Below are 9477 nucleotides of genomic sequence, written 5' to 3' on the forward strand. Positions count from 1 at the left end.
CTTCTTGTATTCCTCTTTGGCTTTGGCTTTGGAGCGGGCTTGGCCTTAGAAGCAGTTGACCCTGATCTTATGGCATCACCCATCAGCTTGGGTGCCTTAGGTGCTGGTGCAGCAACCTCTTCTTCTTCCTCTTCTTCCATGATGGAAGCCTTTCCAAGCACTCTGGCTATGGTCTTCTTGACCCTTTCCTTCCTTTTCTTTCCTTCAGCAGCAATTGGCTCTATGGTTGCAGGCTTTTCAGGAATCTAAGTTGAGGCTCTAGCCTTTGGCATAGGCTGGCTACATGCTGGCCTTTTGATTTTCAATCCTGGCTTTGTGCCTTGAGCTGAGCCATGTTCCTTCTCGAGCACTACTATCTTTGAAGTTGCTTCCTCTTCTACCACATAGTCCTCATCCTCTGATTCTGAGGTCCTCTTCTTCCTTTGTCTTGTGGCAGCTTTTGGCAGATTGCTAGGGGTGCTCCTGCTGCCTTCATCTGAAGAACTTAAGGGACTAGTGCCCTCACTCATCTGCACTGGCTGTTCTGACATGTTCTGGCTATCACTTTGGTCTGACATGATGAACAAGCTGACTGCTGACCTTGTGAATAGTTTATAGATGAGGTAGAGTGGATGAGCATCACAAAATGCAGAGATTTTTGCAAAAGAATAATTCAAAAACTTAGTTTTAGTTTCCCACTGAAAGCATCTCGGATCTACCGATTTCTAAACTCGGTGATACCGAAGCAGTTTTGGCACCTAAACTAGTGAACTCGGTCAGACCGAGTCACAGTTCGGTGGCACCGAGACTGCTAGGGTTTCACAGGGTTCCAAAATCGGTCACACCGATAAGTAATTCTCGGTCAGACCGAGTCTCACTTGTGCAATGGCATAAGCCAAATCGGTGGGACTGAGTTTTTCAACTCGGTGGGTCCGAGATGGTTTCGGCGGAAACCTAACCCTAAAATTTTCGAATTAAACCTAATCTACGAGTTCATTGACTGGATAGAAGTTTAACAAACGTGGCAAGAATCATGATGATCACAATGTGCTAAGAATCGGATTGGGAATAGCACAAAGATCGAGTCCATACCCTAGTTCAGCGGAGACTCGCTACAGCGGGAATGGTGGGGTTGAATTTCCGTTGACGGCGACGGAGACCAGCGACTGGAGGCGGCTGGCGGCGAGGAGACGATCCGGAGACCAAGTTGGCAGAGCAGGCTATCACGCGGGCGAAGGGGTTCGGAGAAATTTCCAAAATTTTGCCCGTGACTATATATAGCCCGACCCTGTCGGTGTGACCGAGTGGAACAACTCGGTGGCATCGAGATGCAAAACTGTATACAGTTGTTGCAACTCGGTGCGACCGAACGGTTCAAATCGGTTGCACCGAGATCGAAGACCTAGATCTACTTAATGATCTCAGTAGGACCGAAAGTAGGGTATCGGTCAGACCGAGAATCATAAAGAGGTTTTGGAAGTTTAAGTCTATGACGAATCGGGGACTCCGAGCGCTCCTCACACAGAGTGGTTCGAATCTGACTTGATCAAATTTTGTGATGTAGCATGAATAGAGTTTGAGACGAGAAAAGCATAGATAGCTACAGGAGGTTCTTAGGCATTCTTGTCCATCCACTTGGCAAAAGGAAATAAAACAAAACAATCAAAACAACAAGTGGATGTCCTCGAATGAGTAAAATATGCAACCAGCATGCTCACACAATAAGATGGCAAATGAAATATGTGACAAGACATGCACAACCAATTCTAGCATCTATCAAGCAATTTGCGATGACAAGGTCATCTATATATGAGTATATTGACTTAGGAGTCAAGTGAGAACACTTGATCACAGGTCATACTCATCGTTTAAGCTCAAGTGGGGTTACCACTTTTACATAAAGCATTGTTGTGTTCACATCTTTAGAGTTGCTTTAGCTCAAGTCTTAGAGTAAAGCTCCCCCTAGATGTGATATCCCCCCTTAGAGGGATGAACTAACCTCGAGTTTTGTCGATGATGACTTCATGTCGATGTTGAAGATGTGGATGCTCAATGTTGATGTAGATCACTTGGAGCTATCCATTTGAGTGAATTTCACTTTCAATACCTACATGGGTTAGTCCCACAAGGAACAAACAAGGATATCCATAGACATAGAGTGATGCACACACAAGATGATGTCCACGAAAACTTTTAGGTTACCTTGTCCCTTGTCTTACCAACAAGAGGGTTTGTGACTCCTTGAACTAGTGCAAGATGTGGAAGTTGATTGCACTTGTTCTTGCCAAAATGATAAGAGTGAAGTATGTTGGCGGAGTCACCCTCAAGAACTCTCTAGTTCTTCTTCTTTTGGATCCACACCATCTTGATGGGAATCCTTGGAGTAGTAGTCGTACTTGATGAAGTGGAACTTGAAGTAGTGTTGGGAATCCACTTGACTAAGGTCTTAGGAGCTTCTTCAAATGCATCAATTTCCTCTTGAAGCTTGTCCTTGACTTTTTGCTTGTAGTCTTGTGGTGGAAGATCATCTTGAGCTTGTGTCCCCTTGAAAGAAGTATCATACTTCTCTTGTTGAGGAACAAACTTTGTCTTGGGGTATTGATCTTCTTCCCACTCAACTCCATTGGCATTGAACTTTCGTTCAAAACCAACACCTTGATTCTTCCGGTGCATTCCTTGCTTGCGCACAATTTCCTCGAATTGCTTACTCCCGGCAAGGCTTTTGTACACTCCTTTCTCTATAATTCCCTTCAATAAGCTATTTTCTTGCTCAAGTGTAACTTGGCTAAGAGAATCATTAGTGGAATCAAGAGAACTACTAGAAGCAACAATATTGGATTTAGCATGATCATTGTTACTGCTAGAGGAAGAATCTTTCTTGTTCTTGTTACTAGACTTGACTTGAGGCATGTAAGTGGATAAGAGTAAATGCTTGGCAATGTAAGAAGAACTTTTCTTGCGAAGATCATCATTGCTTGCTTTTAAGAACTCATGCTCTTGCTCAAGATTGAGATTTTCGAAGCGTAATTTCTCATGAGCTCTTAAAAGTTCTCGATGATCTTCGAAGATAGTTTCATGAGCTAATTTAAGAGTGTTTAGTTCTTTAGTTAGAGCCTCAATCTTCTCCTTATCATTGTCATTCGTTTTATCTTGATTAGCATGATTAATTGACGTTTCATCATAGTATTCATCACTAGAGTTGTCAACAAGCAAATCATCACCTAACAAGTCATCTTCATCACTATTGAAATCAACATACTCGGGGTGTGTTACCTTAGGACCTTTGGCCATGAAGCATCTTCCAATTCCTTCATTTGGTGAGTCAAATATGTCATAGGTGTTGGTTGACACAAGTGCTAGACCGGCAACACCTTCATCTTGAGTATCTTCGGAGTCGGAGTGATAACTTCTCTCGGAGTGGCTGTCGGAGTCGGAGCCGGATACCCATTCACCAACATGAGCTTGATGCCTTCATTTTGTGTAGCTCCTTGATGATTTTTCCTTCCTTTCCGAATCCTTGCTTCTCCGTGAGTATCTTCGTTCATAACGATCATCTCTACTCCTTCTCTCTCTTGGTGGTGATTCTTTGCTTCTTCTTTTTGGAGAATCTTCTCTTCTCTTGTAGGGAGCCATACACTCATTGGAATAGTGTCTGGGTCTTCCACAACTGTAGCAGTTTCGCTCTCGACTAGAAGATCTTTTTTCATTGTAGGACCTTGACTTGAAGCTTCTATCTTTGCTTCTACTCTTGTAGAACTTGTTGAAGTTCTTCACCATTAAGCTCAATTCTTCATTGAAGTTTTGTTTCTCACTTGATGATGTAGGGGCTTCAATTGAGGCTTTGTAGGCACCACTTGATTTGTTGTGAAGATCCTCTTTATCCTTAAGTGACATCTCATGAGCAACAATTCTTCCTATCACCTCCGTTGGCTTGAGATCTTTGTAATTGGGCATCATTTGGATAAATGTGCACACGGTATCATATTTTCCATCCAAGGCTCTTAGAATCTTCTTGATGATGAATCTATCGGTCATCTATTCACTTCCTAAGCCGGCAATCTCATTTGTGATGACAGCAAGCCTAGAGTACATTTCAGCAACACCTTTACCATCCTTCATCTTGAACTTGTCAAGTTGACTTTGAAGCACATCCAACTTGGATTCCTTGACGAAGTCGGTTCCTTCATGCATATCAATCAAAGTGTCCCAAATTTCCTTTGCATTCTCAAGACGGCTGATTTTGTTTAATTCTTTGGGGCACAATCCGTTGAAGAGAATATCACAAGCTTGAGCATTGTATTGCAACATCTTCAACTCATCTGCGATAGCTTCATGGTTTGGTTCTTTCCCATCAAAGAAGTCACCTTGCAAACCAACACACACAATAGCCCAAATGGCGGGGTTATGTCCAAGAATATGCATTTTCATTTTATGCTTCCGACTAGCAAAATTAGCACCATCAAAGTAAGGACCTCTACGGTGATAATTTCCCTCGCTAGACGCCATACTCTCCTAGGTTGTGAAACCAAGGCTATGACCACCAAAAACTATGGAGATCAAAGCAAATGGAGACCAAAGCTCTGATACCACTTGTAGGATCTTGAAGTAGATGTGTCTAGAGGGGGGGTGATTAGACACTTAATGCTAAAGTTGCAATTTTTAAGCTTTTTCGGTTTAAGTGGAGTTTAGGCATAATTTCAACATTCACAATACATATCAAGCAAGCATGCAAAGAGTGTATAGGCAGCGGAAAATAAAGCATGCAACTTGCAAGAATGTAAAGGGAAGGGTTTGGAGAATTCAAACGCAATTGGAGACACGGATGTTTTTCCCGTGGTTCGGATAGGTGGTGCTATCCTACATCCACGTTGATGGAGACTTCAACTCACAAAGGGTAACGGTTGCGCGAGTCCACGGAGGGCTCCACCCACGAAGGGTAATGGTTGCGTGAGTCCACGGAGGGCTCCACCCACGAAGGGTCCACGAAGAAGCAACCACCCACGAAGGGTCCACGAAGAAGCAACCTTGTCTATCCCACCATGGCCATCGCCCACGAAGGACTTGCCTCACTAGCGGTAGATCTTCACGAAGTAGGCGATCTCCTTGCCCTTACAAACTCCTTGGTTCAACTCCACAATCTTGTCGGAGGCTCCCAAGTGACACCTAGCCAATCTAGGAGACACCACTCTCCAAGAAGTAACAAATGGTGTGTAGGTAATGAACTCCTTGCTCTTGTGCTTCAAATGATAGTCTCCCCAACACTCAACTCTCTCTCATAGGATTTGGATTTTGTGGAAAGAAGATTTGAGTGGAAAGCAACTTGGGGAAGGCTAGAGATCAAGATTCATGTGGTAGGAATGGAATATCTTGGTTTCAACACATGAGTAGGTGGTTCTCTCTCAGAACATATGAGTTGGAATTGTGTATGTGTTCTGATGGCTCTCTCCACGAATGAAGAGGAGGTGGAGGGGTATATATAGCCTCCACACAAAATCCAACCGTTACACACAGTTTTCCAATCTCGGTGGGACCGAATCAACAAACTCGGTCGGACCGAAAATGTAAACCTAGTGACCGTTAGAGATTTTCCGTGGGACTGACATGCAACTCGGTAGGACCGATATGGTTAGGGTTTGGGCATAACGTAATCTCGGTGAGACCGATTACACAAACTCGGTGAGACCGATTTTGGTAATTAGCTAACCAGAGAGTTGGTCAGGCAAACTCGGTGGGACCGATTTGCTCTTTTGGTGAGACCGAAAAGTTACAAAAAGGAAACACTGAATTTACATTGCAATCTCGGTGGGACCGATTCGCTCTTTCGGTGAGACCGAAAAGTTATGAAAGGGAAACAAAGAGTTTGCAATCCCATCTCGGTGAGACCGAGATCCCTATCGGTAGAACCGAATTGCTAGGGTTTGGCAGTGGCTTATGACAAGTGAAACTCAGTGGCGCCGGATAGAAAGAATCGGTAGGACCGAGTTTGGCTTAGGGTTTAGGTCATATGTGGATATGGAAAAGTAGTTGAGGGTTTTGGAGCATATCACTAAGCACATGAAGCAAGAGGCTCATTAAGCAACACCTCATCCCTCCTTGATAGTATTGGTTTTTCCTAAAGACTCAATGTGATCTTGGATCACTAAAATATAAAATGAAGAGTCTTGAGCTTTTGAGCTTGATCCAATCCTTTGTCCTTAGCATTTTGAGGGTTCCACTTTCACATCCATGCCATGCCAATCATTGAGCTTTCCTGAAATAGTCATCTTGGAATAGCATTAGCTCAATGAGCTATATGTTGTTATGAATTACCAAAACCACCTAGGGATAGTTGCACTTTCAAGTGACGAACGGCAGCAATCCAACCTCTTTGAAGCAATCCAGAGCTTCTTCCAGGCATGGCAGACCAGCTATTGCTTCAATGTCAAGACGCTTATGTGGGAAGATGCGACCTTGATTGTATAGAATGCAGGAGTAATAGCTTCGCTGCGGATAGCTCCAGAACCAATCAGATGATATTCTTTCCCTTGAGTAGGGGTTCCTGGAGCTATTGAAGAAAGTGTTGTCTGCTTTGAAGCCATTGATATTGAAGGATCCAGGTGCTGATGCAGGACCTGGAAACCTGGGCAATCTTGGGATTGGCTTCTGGACCTGAGGCCTGTGCTCAACATGATAGTCGAACTGAGGACCAGCAGCAGGCGCAGGAACAGAAGCAGTGGGATCAGTGGCTTCGCTGACTTCTGGTGCTTGGGTTGGTGAAGGCTCCACATTAGCTTCAGCCATGACAGCGTCATTGGCTTCATTGGTGTTAGTGGTGGTAGCCTCGAGATTCTCAACCTCCACTTGACGAGCTGGAGGGTCGGTCACAGTCATGTTCTCCTCGAGAACAGCTTCTTGGTGAGACGGGGGTGTAACAGCACTTGGTGTTTCTTCTTCACCAGCTGATGCAGCCGGAATGTCTTCAACAGCTTTAGCTTCAGACTCAGAGACTGGAGGCCTTGGTCCTTTGCGAAGCCTGTGTAACGCTGGCGACGCCTGTGGAGTTGGAGTTGGCTGGGCCTCAAAGTCTTCTTCCTCTTGTGCTTGTGGGCGATCAGCCCATGATGCATCCTGAGCAATTGGCGTCAGAGGACGACCAATGCTGATAAGTTCGCTGTGCGTTAGCATAGGCGATGATACCTGTTGGTGCTCGAGCTGAGGAAGAACTGCATCATCTTCAACATGGTCATGATGACCAATGTCTTCAGCAGCAATGGGATCAGCTGCTGGAATGTCTTCAGCTTCATGAGCCCCTATGAAAGCAGGCTCATGGACAGTTAGTTGGCGCTCTTGAGGTTCAGCGTCAGGGTGAACCATGGAGATGGGTTCAACAATCAAGGGCTCTGTGGGAGCAGCCCGTTCCTTCTTGGTCTTTCGCTTCTTCTTGGAGGGGGTAGTAGCAGAGGCTTCAGGATGTTTCCTCTTCCTTGCTTTAGCCTCAGCAGTCCTCATCTTCTTCAGTTCTGAAGCAGTAGACCTGGCTTTTGGCTTCGAGCCAGTCATGCTAGTTGGGAAGACAATGGGAACTGCTTCCTGCCTTGGTGCGTCGGGTTCAGCCATAGCGGGCTTCTTCTTCTTCTTTGCAGCCATCCTGGGGTCGATGCCAGGACGCCCAAGGGCCTTGCGCTTCTCAGCCTCATTGTAGGCTTGCACACACCTGTCAGCCAGGACCTTCATGCGCTCACGAGAACCCTGAGCTTCTGCATGTTTCTTGAGAAAGGCTTCCTTGAGCTCGTGCATCATAATCTTGAAGTTCTTCACCTCTTGCACGCTGAGCTTGGCCATATGCTTCTTGAACTGAGATTTCTCAAAGTCAATCTTCTGCTTCAGTTCAACAATGCGCTGGGCGATAGCTAACTCTGAAGCAATGGCGTCATGGAAGGCGACACTAAGGCCAATGGGAAGTTGCAGATCTTTGAAGCTGATGTTGGGCGTGTCAAACCATTCATCAATGAAGTTGTGGATGATTGCCACGTCAAAGAGAGGCAGATTATTGAAGATTTCTGCTTCTTCTTTGCTCTTGATCAGTTTCTCAAGAGCGTCATCTGCAAGATCCTCATCACTCGACAGATCAATGGCATCATTACGCAGAACAGCAGCAGCTGTCAGTTCTTGGCCGGTGTGTGGCAGAGGCATCTTAACCTTCTAGGGCTTGGAGATGCGTGACAAATCTTCAGACTGCACACTATCTTCAGGAGGTGCAGTTGCCAGTGGCTTCGCCCGTGAGATTTTTGGAGGAGAGGCAGGCTTTGAAGCTTTAGGCTGCTTCTTTAGCTTCGGCGCTGCAGGCGCTTCATCTGATTCAGCGTCATCTGCAGGCTCATTCACGGCTGTCCCTTGAACCAAGATATGGGTGATGAGACCTTCAAGGTTGTAGAAAGGACCGATGACATTGGGTTCTGCATCTCGTGTGCCGTCAGCCCTTGGAGCAGAAGGACCAGGGTTGAAGTCTAGTCCCAATGTCTTCTTGTTCTGCTTTGCTGAGTTCTGGGCAAACTGGAAGTTGCGCTTGAACAGAATGTCGTCACGACACCATAGTAGTGACGATGAGTGTGCATCTGCAGGCTGTGGCCCACGGACCATGCAGGTATAGAAGCCTTGTTCAATGGCTTCATCTCTGGTCCTGGGTTGAAGATTTTTGTAGAGGATGTCTCCCCATGGTCACTTGATGGCATTCTTTTCAGCATATTCCTTTGTCACAAATATGTACTTGAACCATTGTTCTGCCCAATAGCGTCGAATCCATTGGATTCGTGTCTTGCGCTGATTGTAATCCTCTTCAGGATCTGTCTTGTACAACTCTGAGAGGTCATCGGGCAGATCTCTTGATGTTTCTCCATGACGCTTTCTGCCAGCCTTCCTTGCTGATTTCTCTGAAGCCATGAACTTTAAACTGAAAGGCTTCAATACGTTCAAAGGCTTCAAAGGCTTTCGCTTGCTGTACAGACAAGAACTGGCTTCGGGAGAATTTATGTGATACTGTAAGAATTCTGCAAATGAATGCAGACTATGAGAACCAAGGGATTCTCCCACGGACATGTACCTGTGACAGCATTAAGGTGCGAGGGAAGGGGAAGAGGTCATATGCATTCTCAGAAGATTTTGAAGATAAATCAGTTTAGAAGACATTGACCTCATCATGCGAAGACATTCACTCATAGATAAGGAGTTGGTTCCAGATTTGTACGAATCCACGGATTAGTACAAGTGAGGAATCTAACTACTTTGTGAAGCATAAGTGAATATACTAGGCATGTTATGAGATGCAGTATGAAAGAGATCCAACTTGTGTGAATAGAAACTGCTTGTGGTAGAAAGTGATAAAGTGAAAGTGCAACTATCCCTAGGTGGTTTTGGTAATTCATAACAACATATAGCTCATTGACATAATGCTATTCCAAGATGATTATTTCAGGAAAGCTCAATGATTGGCATGGCATGGATGGTGAAAGTGGAACCCTC

The sequence above is a fragment of the Triticum dicoccoides genome, chromosome 1A (genome assembly GCF_002162155.2).
Source record: "Triticum dicoccoides isolate Atlit2015 ecotype Zavitan chromosome 1A, WEW_v2.0, whole genome shotgun sequence".
Classification (NCBI taxonomy): domain Eukaryota; kingdom Viridiplantae; phylum Streptophyta; class Magnoliopsida; order Poales; family Poaceae; genus Triticum; species Triticum dicoccoides.